General features: G+C 34.3%; 1 long non-coding RNA gene and 8 other non-coding genes across 9 annotated transcripts; all 9 read right to left on the bottom strand.

The window, feature by feature from the left end:
- Positions 1-412: 412 nt before the first annotated feature.
- On the bottom strand, positions 413-13,490 carry LOC131144516 (uncharacterized). The gene is made up of 2 exons (XR_009133833.1): positions 12,758-13,490; positions 413-669 (listed from the first exon to the last, which is right to left on the bottom strand). It is a non-coding gene; the product is annotated as an uncharacterized LOC131144516 (long non-coding RNA).
- On the bottom strand, positions 4,518-4,604 carry LOC131145308 (small nucleolar RNA Z159/U59). Its single transcript, XR_009134091.1, has one exon. It is a non-coding gene; the product is annotated as a small nucleolar RNA Z159/U59 (small nucleolar RNA).
- On the bottom strand, positions 5,369-5,451 carry LOC131145315 (small nucleolar RNA snoR77Y). The gene has a single exon (XR_009134098.1). It is a non-coding gene; the product is annotated as a small nucleolar RNA snoR77Y (small nucleolar RNA).
- LOC131145310 (small nucleolar RNA Z159/U59) lies at positions 7,573-7,656 on the bottom strand. Its single transcript, XR_009134093.1, has one exon. It is a non-coding gene; the product is annotated as a small nucleolar RNA Z159/U59 (small nucleolar RNA).
- On the bottom strand, positions 8,277-8,356 carry LOC131145309 (small nucleolar RNA Z159/U59). Its single transcript, XR_009134092.1, has one exon. It is a non-coding gene; the product is annotated as a small nucleolar RNA Z159/U59 (small nucleolar RNA).
- Positions 8,997-9,080, bottom strand: LOC131145307 (small nucleolar RNA Z159/U59). Its single transcript, XR_009134090.1, has one exon. It is a non-coding gene; the product is annotated as a small nucleolar RNA Z159/U59 (small nucleolar RNA).
- On the bottom strand, positions 10,548-10,675 carry LOC131145318 (small nucleolar RNA snoR2/U65). The gene has a single exon (XR_009134101.1). It is a non-coding gene; the product is annotated as a small nucleolar RNA snoR2/U65 (small nucleolar RNA).
- Positions 10,720-10,908, bottom strand: LOC131145312 (small nucleolar RNA Z112). The gene has a single exon (XR_009134095.1). It is a non-coding gene; the product is annotated as a small nucleolar RNA Z112 (small nucleolar RNA).
- On the bottom strand, positions 12,518-12,603 carry LOC131145306 (small nucleolar RNA Z159/U59). Its single transcript, XR_009134089.1, has one exon. It is a non-coding gene; the product is annotated as a small nucleolar RNA Z159/U59 (small nucleolar RNA).
- Positions 13,491-15,252: the final 1,762 nt, after the last annotated feature.

The raw sequence follows: 15,252 nt of genomic DNA, 5'->3' as shown, positions 1-15,252 counted from the left end.
TTCATCGACGAAGTGAAGAAGGGAGTTCGTCGATGAAAGTAAGAATTTCATTGACAAACCAATGGGTCCAAAACACCACCTCTTGGTATCTCTTCGTCCACAAACACTGAATTTCGTCCACGAATCCTTCAGGGAGAACCAGGGCATTTGTCGACAAACCCTATTTTGCCCCTTTAAATTTCTCCTTCTCTATTATTTAATTATTATAATTTCTAGGCCTTCACAACATGTCTTATTGAGCTTAATGTGTACGTCTCTGCTTACATTTCCAGAAGCATGTTTTATGTCACTCCTCAAACCCGCAAATGGGTCCTAGGTGTGAATTTAGCAACCTAACATGTCTCTGTATCAATTAAAACATATATGATACTACACTGAATAAAAGTCCAATCCCGTGGGATACACGTAAACCCTATACACAATCATATACACATATATACATATCAAATACGCGGCAAAAATATTCTTTCTAATACATATAGCGTACCATACCAGAGTCTAAACATATCTAAAGTCTACGCTCCAAAATACAGTACATACCCCAGGTATCTACAAACCCAACAATAACAACCTAGTTACAAAAATCAATACTTACTCAAGTACTATACATAACTAACCGACACCCACGCTCCCGAACGTTAGGAAGCTAGTTTCGCGTACTCGAAGGACCTGAAAAACATTTTTATATTCAAATGAGACACCTATCGATAAGGAAGAAAATAGGTTATATTAGTGTGTGACATACAAATGTTATTTCAACATAAAACATAACACGATGAAGTTTCAGTATTTTCACAATCCAGTTACACTACATACGATACCAAAAAACGATTAGTGTCGTCACACTCAAGCACCCGATACCCTGCAATAATCGAAGCCTCACAGCGATATCATTGCTAGTACATTGTCCACTCACACCCATTGACGACCAGCCGGAACAAACAGGTGATATTTAACACCCTCGAATATATAGTAGTACACTTTCGTCCACGGTATTTAGCCGAGACATGACGTTTGCCCACGATAATTAGCCGAGACGTGGCAAATTTCACAAAATCTAGAACAATTTTAGAACTCATATTCCTATACCCATCAGCTTAGTCGTCACAGCTGTTTCACAAAATCTGGTAGATTTTACATATAACAGTTCATTCCACACTTATTTGAGTATACAACAAATCATATCGTTTTCAATTCGAGAATACAGTTTAATATAAACATAGGTACGATGATCTCGTTACTACAGTTTTATACAACATATGATTTTTCAATAGAAATAGAGATGATACCCGAACCCTCAATTTTTCTCCAAAAATGTAACTTGAAAATCCCACATTTTCACCCAATAGATTTTTCCAAATAAGTAGCCAAAACATACGTACAATCGTAAACATGTTTACTGATTCTGATTTCAAAAATAACTAATATAAATAGAATCCCCTTACCTTCTCTCGAATACCAAAACACGAGCTCAACGGCTCCAAAACAACGAACCGAGGCACCAAAACCTAAACAACGAAGAACAATACTTCCTTACAATACTATTCTTTACAGATCTACCGAAACGAAAACGAAATCGAACCCTTACCTAAATTTTGAGTCAAAACCTGAAAATTCTCGAAACGTAATTTCGATCCACTATACTCAAAGGGATTCTCCTTATCCACGTAACAACGCCGAATTGTTGATTTCGACAACAAACGACCCGAAATCCTTGAGAGGGAGAGAGAGTATTCGAGTTATAGAGAGGTTTTTGTTTCTTAACCATTAAGCAAAGCCAAGGATATTTATAAACAAGTTGACTCGACCAAACTCGTCGACGAGATGTACAAGGGACTTCATCGACGCCAAGGTGGACTCATTGACGAGCTTGAGATTTCAGGATTTCCTAAAATCTCATGGCATATCCTCGTCGACGAACCACTGATCCTTGTTGACAAGCTACACAAGAGACTTCGTCGACGAGAATAGGAGCCCCATCGAGGAGCCCTACTGATTTTTAGCCTTTTTAATTTTCCTTCTCTTTTCTTATTTATTTAACACATTTGTCTCAGGTCGGATTCTTACAATCTCCCCTCCTTACAAAAATTTCATCCTCGAAATTTGTAATCTCTCATTTACCAACTCAACTACATACCCAACGCATACTCACCTTTAGAAAGAGCCTACGACAACCCACATAGCAACCTCAACCAAAATACATACATACCCTTACTTATGGCAGAGGATTACCATAGTTACATACATACCATCTCGGGAGCTCATAATATTACAAGACTCTCCCAAAGACTAACCACACAACGTTGTTACTACAATAGCAGAATATTACATACATACATATCTATACCGATCCTACTACCCCAAAACTACTACTTAGAACAACTATGGATATTTACAACGTATTTTCGTCTCCAATTCCTAAGAAGTTTCCTCAATTACGTGATTCCGCCACAATACCTTCACTAACGGTATCTCCTTGGTACGTAACTTTTGAACTTTACGGTCCAGAATCTGAATGGGTATCTCCTCATATACCAAAGCATTCTCAATTTCTAAAAATTCGTAACTAATCACATACAACGGATTCGGCACATACTTCCTCAACATGGATACATGAAACACGTCCTAAATCCTCGAGAGCATTAGGGGTAGTGCAATCCTGTAGGCTACCAAACTCGCTCGTTCCAGTACCTTAAATTATCTGCTATACCTTGAGCTCAGTTTGCCCTTCTTCTCGAATCTTATCACCCTTTTCATCGGAGAAATTCTTAGAAATATCTTACCCCCAACCTCGAATATTAACTCACGGCGGCAAACATCCGCGTAACTCTTCTATCAACTCTTCAATCTAACCTTCTTAGAAGCCTGCTATAAGAGTTCAGGCCCCAATACATGTCTTTCACCGACCTCATCTCAATATAAAGGAGACTGACACATCCGACCATATAATGCCTCAAACGATACTATCCCAATATTAGCCTGAAAATTGTTATAGGCAAACTCCACCAATGGAAGAAACTGAATCCAACTACCATTGAAATCTGATACACAAATCCATAACATATCCTCCAAAATCTGTATCGTCCTCTCTAACTGTCCATCAGTATGGGGGTAGAACATTATACTGAAAATAAGCTTCATCCCCAGTGCTTCCTATAAGCTCTTCCAGAATCGAAAAGTGAACCTCGGGTCTCAATCTGAAACAATGGACAACTATACCCCATGCATTCTGACTATCTCCTGCACGTATAAATCTACTAGTCTACTCAAAGAGTAGCTAACCTTCATTTTTACAAAGTCAGCAGATTTAGTCAACATGTTCACGATTACCCAGATGGCATTCTACCCGTGTAGTGTTGGTGGTAACTCGATTACAAAGTCCATGGAGATGTGCTCCCATTTCAACTCCAAAATACTCAATGACTGCAACGACCCTGCTGGCCTCTGACGTTCAACATTTACCTAATGACACGTCAAGCATTGTTCCACAAATCGTGCAATCTCTCATTTCATGCCACTCCACCAGAAGGACTCGCACAAATCACGATACATCTTCGTACTACCCAGATGTACTATATACAAAGAATGATGTACTTCTTCTATAATCGTCCTTCTTATATCCTCGTCATTCAACACACAGCTTGATCTCAAACCTTAGCACACCTCCCTCGTAGATGTTAAAATCTGCAACCAACCCTTGCTGCACTTTCTCCATCGTTTCAACTAACTCCATATCATTAGCCTGCATGGCTTTAATCCTCTTAGATAATGTCGGCTGTATCACCAAACTAGCAATGAAAACCTAATGATTACCATCCACCAACTCCACGTCAAGACTTTTCAGATCCCGTTTGATATGATGCTGACCTACTACTGCAAATACTGACGTGTGCTCTGAATTCCGACTCAATGTATCAGTTACCACATTAACTTTCTCCAGATGATAACTAATGATGCAATCATAATCCTTGATCAGTTTCAGCCATCTCTTCTGCCTCATGCTTAACTCCTTCCATGTGAAAACGTATCTGAGGCTCTTGTGTTCTGTGAAAATCTCACACTATTTGCCGTACAAATAATGTTTTTAGATCTTCAACACATATACTACTGCTACCAACTTCAAATTGTGCGTGGGATAATTCTTCTCGTACTTCTTGAATTAATGAGAAGCATAAGCAATTACCTTCCCCTATTGCATCAAGGCAAATACTTACTGTCTTGAGCAGCTTGAGGGTTCTAATTCTTTCCCTTCTTCGAGTTTTAGGAATCATTCAGACCAATTTGGATTAAGGATTATGGTTAGAAAAAGTAAAAAAAAAAATAAGAAGAATGATGAAGCAGTTCGAAATGGAGCCCCAGTGAAGCAATTTGGTGAGAAAAATGCTCTTGAAAACCTCAACATGAAAAATATAAAGAAGATATATGGACCAACATCTGAATCATTTAACAAACATCACAGGGATATCCAACTTCAATACTTCCAAGCCTAATTGCATTGCATAAATTATCTAATTCAAACCTCTTCAGTTCATGTCTCCACAAATTTTCCGCATGGATGGATCACCTCAGAAGAACGAAAGTTTTCTTTAATCATCCCAAGAGGCAAGATGAAAATATGATGCTTGTTTGCTTGTTCAAAGCACAAAATGAAAAAGAATAAAACACAATAACATAAATAAAAGGAAAACAAAAAAACCAAAAGCACAAACCAAAACAAAACCAAAATTACAAAAAACTCAAAAAAAAAATTTATATTGAAAGAATTTGGGCACAAGTAGAATAAAAGGGGAGAGAAATTTAGAAAACTTATATTTTTTACTTATGCATGCAAGGAAAGTGTGTGTGACTGTTAATAGATTGTGCAGCCATGTTTACACAGCTCCCACTTAAAAGCATCACAATTGACTTCCCAAAAATACTTCTCTACTGCCACCACAGTTCTATACTAAAATGCAACCATTGGGATGCTTTCTCCCAAGTACAACTTGACTAAAACCTCACCAAACACAGAGAAAACATGCACCCAAAATGCATAAGAAAACCCAAACAGCCGGGTCCCTGCCAGATCCCACAAATCATGAACATTGAAGATAGTCATACATTGAGAAGTGCATAAATATATTAATATATCAATTAAAAAAATAGGATGAAAAACATATACATTCAACACTTTTCATTTGCAATTTTTGAACAAATACTAACATCTAAATATATTATCATATATATTTAAATAATCTAGTAAACTATTTAAAAGCAATAAAAATACATAGAACCTTTTGGGCATATGTGACATTGAATCTTTTGGGCAGCCTCAGGACTATTGACCCAGTTAACAAAAAACATATTTTGGGTAGAGGTTAATATCTAACAGAAGCCTCAGCCAGTTTGTATGACATCAAAGAATCATTCAGCTGGTAATTCCAACTTAACAATATTAATCCTCATAGGCTTCACAGTTAGTCCTTTCAACCAACCCTTCAAAAAGCTAAACCATGTGATTCAAAAAGAGGAAAAATAAGAAATATAAGTAATTTTGAAACATAAATCATGCAATCATAAAAATCAGCTCCGTCGATGAGTGGGGGATGAATGATTAAAACAAATCCACCAGTTATCAAGAAGCAAAATACAGGATCAGACCAATCATAGCGTTGGCAAGCATTGCCCATAGCAATACACGCAATGCAGTGTTGGACTTTGAAGAACTATTTGAAATCAGAGCAATAAATGCAGACCCTCAGATACCCGTATCATATCACACACTGCAGATAGTGAGAACCACAAAATCCCAACCAATAAGTGAACCGGAACATGTGATCAAAAGATTGACATTGGCGAATGGGAAGTATAGAGGCGCTAATGCCACAGCTGTTTGGAGTTTCATAGGGCACTTTGGCTTTCTTCCTCGCAGGTTCATTTTTTGATACATAGTGCCATAATTTTTGGGGTTAATTTCAGCAGGAAAAAAGCCAATCATTTAAAATCTCAAATTGTGGTACTAATCTAGACCATCTAATCATTTAATATTTACTTTGTCAACAAGATTAAATCTCAAGCATAAATCTAAAATATATATATATATATAATATTTAATTTTGTTTCAGATTAAGATAAAGTAGCGTATAAAATATTACATTAATTAATGAATAAATAACAATATTAACAATATTGAATTATGCATGATGCAGTATATACTAGTATCTGTCTAGTAGAGCATTATTACTTGCATAAATGATAAACATTATATATATACATATAATTTAATTTTGTTTGAGATTAAGATAAAGTAGCATAGAAAATATTACATTAATTAATGAATAAATAGCAATATTAACAATATTGAATTATGCATGATGCAGTATATACTAGTATCTGTTTAGTAGAGCATTATTACTTGTGTAAATGATAAACATTAATATGATACAAATAGTACATAATCAATAAGATACATAATTATATAACATAATATACACAGCATCAAATAAGAACATAGAACATAATATAAAATCAATAGAATGCACAAAATAATATTACAAAAATTGAAATCAGGAGTACTAAGGCTGAACGTAGAAATATGACGTCTGTTACATAAATTAAAGATAGCATGGCCAGATAATTCAGCTTAATTTGAAAAATTAAAATAGGGACAAGGCTTATTTAAAAGTAAATAGTAATGAAGACAAAAAATGGACCAGGGGGATTGGAATGACTAAAGAAAGAAATTCCCAATATTGAATTATGCATGATGCAGTATATACTAGTATCTGTTTAGTAGAGCATTATTACTTGTGTAAATGATAAACATTAATATGATACAAATAGTACATAATGAATAAGATACGTAATTATATAACATAATATACACAGCATCAAATAAGAACATAGAACATAATATAAAATCAATAGAATGCACAAAATAATATTACAAAAAATAGAAATCAGGAGTACCAAGGCTGAATGTAGAAATATGAAGTCTGTTCCATAAATTAAAGATACCATGGCCAGATAAATCAGCTTAATTTGAAAAATTAAACTAGGGACAAGGCTTATTAAAAAGTAAAGAGTAATGAAGACAAAAAATGGACCAGGGGGATTGGAATGACTAAAGAAAGAAATCCCCAAAAAATGTGGGACTGCGAATGATAAATGGATCTTTGGATAAATTATATTTCAATGGCTAAGAAAGTTAACTTAATGACTTTACCAAGTGAGGATGGTATGAATAATATGAATAAAACTGAACTACATATTTGAAAAGAGAAGGAAAAACAATATTTAAGCAAAAAGATTTTAATCAGATCCCATAATTATGAGAAATTATACAACAAAACAAATTTATGTGAAAAAAAAAACGAGACGAAGAAAATTAAGACCAAAGAATGAAAAATGACTGTTCAATAAGATATGTTGAAATCATCCAAGAATTTTCTACAATGATTGAGAAAACATAAAACAAATCAATTTTCAACTTCAATATTTTCATATAGCTGAATCATGAACAAAAAATGAATTGTGTGTTGTGTCACCTTCAACATTCTCAGACAGAGCATTGCATTAAAATATCTAATTCAAGCCTCTTCAGTTCAAATCTCAACAAATCTTCTGCATAAAAACATCTCAGAAGAACGAAAGTTTCATGTGATCATCCCAAGGGGCAACAGATACATCTACAATGCTTGTTGAATGCATAAACAAATCAATTAGGCATAAAATGCAAAATATATCAGATAAAAAGTGTTTTAGTTTGGAAGGAGAGAAGAAATTTTAAATTTCTACATTTTCCGCTTCTGGAAATAAAGAAATCTACAAAAAAGTGAAACTGAGAATTATAAATGGATCTTTGGGTAATTATATTCAAATGAATGGTAAGGCAAACTTAATGGCCTTACCAAGTGAGTATGGCTTGAATAAAATTGAACTATATATTTGAAAATAGAAGGAAAAACAATATTATAGAATTTATCAAAAGCCTAAAAAAAATACTTAACCAAATAGATTTTAAACAGACCCCATGATTATGAGAAATTTATACAACATAAAAATTTACATAAGAAAAAAAAAAAAAGACTAAAATTAATTGAGAAGATCAAAGAATAAAAAATGACTCTTCAATGAGATCCATAGAAACCATCCAAGAATTTTTTAAAATTCTTGTGAAAAAAACAAATAAATTTTCAACTTCAGTATTTTAAAATAGATGAATCATACGTCAAAAATGAAAGCATCACCAACTTCATTCTCAGACAGACAGCATTGCACTAAAAGATCTAAGTCAAGCCTCTTCAGCTCAGGTCTCCAAAAATCTTCCGCATGAAAACATCTCAGAAGAAAGTTTCACATGATCATCATGAGAGGCAACAGATACATCTTCAATGCTTGTTGGATGCATAAGACATACATTTGGCATAAAAAGCCCAATATATCAGATAGAAAGTGTTTTAGTTTGGAAGGAGCAATTAAATTCTTTAATTCTAAATCTTTCACTTTTGGAAATAAATAAATCCACAAAAAAACTGTGAGACTGAGAATTATAAATGGATCTTTGGGTAATTATATTTATATGAATAGCTAAGAAGGATAATTTAATGGCCTAGCCAAGTGAAGATGATTTGAATAATATCAATAAAATTGAACTACATATTTAAAAACAGAAGGGTAAAAGAATACTAAGGGATTTATCACAAGCCTAAACAAAAATAGTTGATCAAATATATTATAATCAGATCCCATGATTATGAGAAATGTACACAACATAAAAAATTTATATTAAAAAAGAAAAACAAATGACAATAAAAGAAACTAAGAAGATCAAAGAATGAAAAATGACTGTTCAATGAGATCCATTAAAACCATCCAAGAATTTACTAAAATGCTTGTGAAAACATAAAACAAATAAATTTTCAACTCCAATATTTTCAAATAGCAATAAAAAATGAAAGCATCACCAACTTTTACATTCCCAGACAGGTAGCATTGCATTGAAAGATCTAATTCAAGCCTCTTCAGTTCAGGTCTCCACAAATCTTCCGCATTAAAACATATCAGAAGAACGAAAGTTTCTTGTGATCATCCCAAGAGGCAACAGATACATCTACAATGCTTGTTGAATGCATAAAACAAATAAATTAGGCATAAAAAGCCCAATATATCAGATAGAAAGTGTTTTAGTTTGGAAGATATGAAATTTTGAAATTCTATATTTTCCATTTTTGAATGCAAGGATCCCAAGTACTTGACAGGTTACAGATTGGGTGGATATCTACAATGCTTGTCAAATGCATAAAACAAATAAATTGAGCATAAAAAGCCCAATATATCAGATAGAAAGTGTTTTAGTTTGGAAGAAAGGAAATTTTGAAATTCTATATTTTCCATTTCTGGATGCAAGGAACCCAAGTACTTGACAGGTTACAGATTGGGCGGACTAAAATCATGTTCACAGAATTCCTAGTATGAGCACCCCATTTGACTTCCTAACTAAAACACTTCTCCACAGCCACCACTATTTCATATTGGGATGGCAGCCCTTGAAAAAAGCAGGCATGGATGCTTTTCCTAGGTACAAATTGTCTAAGCTAGATCTGAAGCAAAATAGCAACTTGATATGTAACCAGACAACGCAAAAGAGATTGCGACACGGCAATATCCAAAAAAATCATTAACGTGACATATATGACATATTCAAAATTTGAAGTAAAAATATAAATATAGATACATAAATATTACACAGTGACACAATGCAAAAACAATAAAAATCAACCTTCATGTTTAGAGTCCATAGGTAAAAGCAAGAAACTTACAAACAGCTACGTTCCTAGAAGGGAGAAAAAAATGCAGACCCCACACAGAGAAAAGGATGCAGATAAGGACTCCATAACATGTGGGGTGGGGAGTGGAGAAACCACCTAGAGAAGCTAAAATTTATTTAAATGATTTTCATGTCCGCTGTCTAACAAGACTATATTTATTTATCAAATAGAATAATCTAAAAGTTAAAATTTTTTAAATATATGTACTTAATGCTATTCATTTGTTATTTAAGCATGCCTCGTAATCATCCAAATATCTTATCCAATATATATATTTAATCTAGTAGATTATTTAAAAACAAAAGCTCTCAAGCATTTCAATGTATTTACTAAATGCCATTCGTTTGTTATATGACACATTACCATCATCTGAATACATTATAAAATATCTTTAAAAATATAATCAATTATTTAAAAACTAAATACTCAAGCAACTTAATAATCATCCACATTGCACATAGTGTCGCACAAATATAAACAAGCTTTCAAGCCTGGTGAAGTCGGAAGCACTTTGGCCCACTGAAAATGCTTAACAAGCCTTTATAGAACTGTCACATTGACCTGGTTAACAAAAATTTTTTCAGATGACATCAACGAATCATTCAGCCAGCAATTCCATCTTAACAAAATTCTTGTTCATTGCTTTTCTATTTTATGTCATTTTAACAAAGACAAAGCATTACATAACCTAAACAAGGGAAAACAATTATAAAATTATAAATAAAGTAAATATATGAAAGATGTAATCGCAGAAATCGGCTCCACGGATGAAGGATAAAAACACGTCCACAGGTTCCTATCGGCATGCAAAACACAGGTTCATTGCCAGTCATTGCCCGTAGCTACGAACAAAGTGGCATTGGACCTTCAAAAAACTATTTTTTTTAAATAATAATGAACATTAAAAGTAGACCCTCAGGAGACCCATTTCAAATCACACACAGCAGAGCATCAGATCCACAAAATCCCAACAAATGAAAGAACCCTAAGATGTGATCAGATGGTTGAGATTCAGAGGGAAAGAGTGCAAGCTGTCAACACCACTGTTTGGAGTGTCTTTCAGCACTTCCTATCTATGGGCTTTCCTCCTCACAGTGACATATTAATAACTTCCTCCAAAACAAAGTGAGTTCAAAAAAAAAATTCATAAAAAATAAAAATAAAAATAAAAATAAACTAACCCTTGCTCGCAAGTTCCGGTTCCTCACTTCCGGCATTTATTACATGTGATGGGATGATAGCCACATGCCATTCCTTTTAATCAAGAAGCCAAATTGATTGGATAATATTCATAAATTTTATAAATCTCATAAAAACATGGATATCATCCTTTAAATACAGTCCTATGCGATAAAAATATAATAATTTTTAAAAAAAAATACAAATGCTATTTAAAACATGACTCCAAGCCTAACCAATGCAAGTACAAATAAAATTAGAAAAAAAACACAAATGTTTTATAGATAATATCCTTCGAGAAAAAAACATCTAACTCAACCAGATATATCGGAAGTGTCCTCTTCAATCTTCACTCTATGGAGAGTCAAGAAATCAGAGCCTAGTCCACATTGTCAAATTAAACTCCAAATTCTAGATCCTAGATAAAGTGGAAGATAGTACTTTAAAGCATGATTTTGACAATTATTTAATATCAAAAATTTAAGTATTATTTAAAATATTAGATCTCACATGGCGCGCAACCATGTATATCAAATTTCATTTTGCATAAAGATCTGAATATGGAAGTGAATTTCAAATAAATTAAGTGCTAATCATACCCTGCAGAAATCAATAAGTCATATTAATGTAAATATGATCATAATTTATTTTATTAAAAGAAAGAGAGAGTTCTGATACAGTACGATAAGACTTTAACTTTAATTGATTAGTAATATTAATAATATTGCAAAGCAAATCCCATAATAATTAGTATTAATTTTGCAGTCCATTATAGCTTCTGGTACAATATTATTGTTATTATAGATGATAATAAAGTACAGCATAATAGATAAAACACACAGAATAATACATATTAGAAACAAGGAGAGTAGTAAGACGAACATTGTCTTGGGGAGGACAAAAATTGAGTGGGCGGGAACAAAATGGAAGGGTTTTAAATACCTATATTTGGGAGCATTTTTTCCTGGAGGATGAGGAGAGGATTAGATGGTTCCTCATTCCATCCCATTGCATCCAAAACTTCCAAAATACAACCCCTTCCAGATTGGGGGTTTTCAACATTACATTACAGCAACTTTAATGACTATAGCATAGATGGATGGATCCGCACAGAACATGCGAAACTAGATGTTTAGTGATGGTAAAGAAGAAGGATGAGAGGATGTACATACCAGTGGATTGGGATAGCTATAAATCGATCATAAGAAATATGAGAGACGGATAATGTTAATTGGATTGTTTGGAAATTAAATTCCAATAAATGGCAATACAACGCAATTTCTGAGGCTAGCTAGAAAGGTCAATTAATGGGCTTACAGAAAACATGATATTTGATCATGATCCTGAACAGATGCGAGGAACTTCTGTAACAAAAAGTACTGCGATATATCAGCCTGAACGTGATAGAATTTAAAAATCTCAGTCCAAAATAAACAGAGAGTTTCAGAAAGCAAGAACCTTTATGTTTGAAGAAATTATTACCAACTTAAAAATCTTCACTTTCACCAAAAATAGAAAAGTATACTCCAGTCTCTTCAGTTCAGGTCTCCATAAACATTCCGCATGGACTATACTCAGAAGAACGAAAGTTTTTAACTTGATCATCATCAGAGACAAAAGTAGTAAACCCACGTAAGACAGGCATATACACATCGAAAAACACTTCATCTAATCAAAGGATAAACGTTCATATCAGCAAGAATCGAAAATTGCAAAACAAGAGAACAAGCACATGATAGAGAAGCGCCTGTAAATAGCATGCTTTGTACCTTATGTGCACGACTGCGAAAACTGTTTGCTACCCAAGCAGCTCATAATAGATCCTAAGAACGGAACTGATAGCTGGATCTAAAACCTGAATGGCTTGAAGAGCAATTTATAGCGTGAACCGGAAACCGTAATCTAGATCTTGACTGTAGCATCCGCGTTTTTGCGCGTGGTATCCGAGGTTGTGCGGTGAAAAAAAAAAGAAAAAAATTACATTAAAATTTCTTATTAAAAAATCCGTCAAAGAGTAAGCAAAATGATAAGGGATGGACTCATTGCGGCCGTTCAACAAGACCAGCCACATCCAAACAGGAAATGAAGAGAGAACCTGAACAGCCGCATAATACCCACAAGATCCATAGTTCATAACAATGCCAACAACAAACAAAATGAAATCAGGAGTAGATTCAAATCGAAATTAAACAGAAAAATATCAAGCAATAGAGAGAGATAAATCGAGCTCTACGGAGAGCTGATTAACTGATTAACGTTACGAGAGAGAGGAAAAGCCTTGGTGGTCGAGCAGGACAAAGGCTGTGCAGCGATCTGTGAATGCCGAATGCCAACCTCCCTTCGCGGTCGACGACTGGTCGTGCGGGCAGAATAGTGGAGTGGAATTGTGGAGGGCCGAAGGGAGAAGAGAAGGTTAAGTGTAGAGGGTAGGGTGTAGACACAGCACGCTGAAAAGGTGATGGCCGCATGGAACAACTCTAAATCTAGGGTTTCATATTTATAATCGCCTCATTGGGCTGGGCTTGGCCCCTTCGGCTAGCATTGGGTTGGGTTTCGGCAGCATACAAGTATGATACGGAGATCCTTATCAAGCCTCCTAAATGAGCCTAATTGACATTGGGTTGGTTGCGAATTGTAATGAAACAAGTTGATCATCAACATTGATTCGATTTTATAATTATTCATTTAAATAAACAAAAAACTTATCGAACTCTTATTCAGTTGAGTTCTCGAACGGTTTATAAACGACTTAATTCATTTCTCATGTTAGCGTAAAGTAATAATGTAAAAATTACCTTTATATTTAAGTTATGGATTTGACCTTCTAAATTTCAATTTATGTAAAATTAAATAAAAGATAATATAAATTTATATTAAATTTTTTGAATATATACAAGTTCAAATGAATTTAAGGCTCCCAAACACAATCTTAACGTATAATATAATAATTATTTGTAGATAAAATTTATATTATTTTAGTATATTTAAGGATATGAACTTTAAATCTATAGTATATATTAAAACTGTTAAACTGAAATGGAAACGGAGAAATTATGAAAACGCCTTAAAAAGGATGAGCTACAGCCACATACCAAATTCATTCCATCAAAAACACAATTATGACATGCTAAAATAATCCATTAATTACCACGTGCTCATCATCCCATTAGAATGCAATAACTCATTTCCCTCTATATTTATCCTATATATCTATAAATAAGAACATTTGTATTGTGTGAGGTGTGTAAGTAAAGTGAGTGAGCGAGGAGTATGAGAGTGCTGAAGGTGAGAGAAAAAAGTGTGAGAAGAGTTTAGTTGAGTGTGTGTCTCCTCCTCTTGTTTTTCTCCCAGGTTATAGTATATTCGGTGTGTTCCGTGAATGTATGTCAAATTAAACCGAACCATATAAATCTGGTGTTCTTATATTGTGTGCTTATTTTGTTTGTGTGTGTGATTATTGTTCCTAGATCCCTAACAAGTGGTATTAGAGCCAGGTAGAAGCAAAGTCGCCAGATCAGAGCAAAATTTTTAGATCTGAGCAGATCGGAGGCCTTAAGAGTTATATTGTGATAATTACGTGTCTAAGGAAAATTCTATCTAGGAAAGTGGGACTTAAGCAGTCTATTGTGACCCCCCCCCCCCCACTTCCTTGGGAATTTACCTAGTGTAATTTAGCACGATCATCATTAGGCTCCACTGCCACATTAGCAGACACGTCAGCACTAGGCCCCACTGCCACATCAGCACCACATCATCATTAGGACTTGTCACGTCAGCACTATATCATCACCGGGTTCTGCCTGTCACGTTAGCAGTTAGTTAACGACGTTAATTAACGTCGTCAATAATGGCGTCAGAATATTTTGTTAAATGGGAGTATATTCCGTTAAGTTTAACAGAAAGTTAACCGCTTTTGATCAGAAGGTTTGACCAGGTTTTCGAAGTCATTTCAAGTCCATTTTTTAACAACTTGAACCATTCCTAAGGTTTTCAACCGTTTCGAATCCTTCGTGCTGTCCATTTGAGCTAATTCGATCTTGAGATCGATGAATCGAGATGTCGAATGAAAATAGATCAGTTGAGATGTTTAACGGCACCAACTTCGGTTTCTGGAAGATGTAGATCAATGATTACTTATTTGGTAAGGAGTTGCACTTACCATTGAATGGAAAGCCAGATTCCATGAAGGGGGATGAGTGGGAGTTACTTGATCGAAAAGCTCTCGGAGCTATTAGGATAACGCTGGCAAAGTCTGTTGCCTTTA

Source organism: Malania oleifera, chromosome 12, assembly GCF_029873635.1.
Source record: "Malania oleifera isolate guangnan ecotype guangnan chromosome 12, ASM2987363v1, whole genome shotgun sequence".
Classification (NCBI taxonomy): domain Eukaryota; kingdom Viridiplantae; phylum Streptophyta; class Magnoliopsida; order Santalales; family Ximeniaceae; genus Malania; species Malania oleifera.
This window is presented reverse-complemented; position numbering and strand designations above follow the sequence as displayed.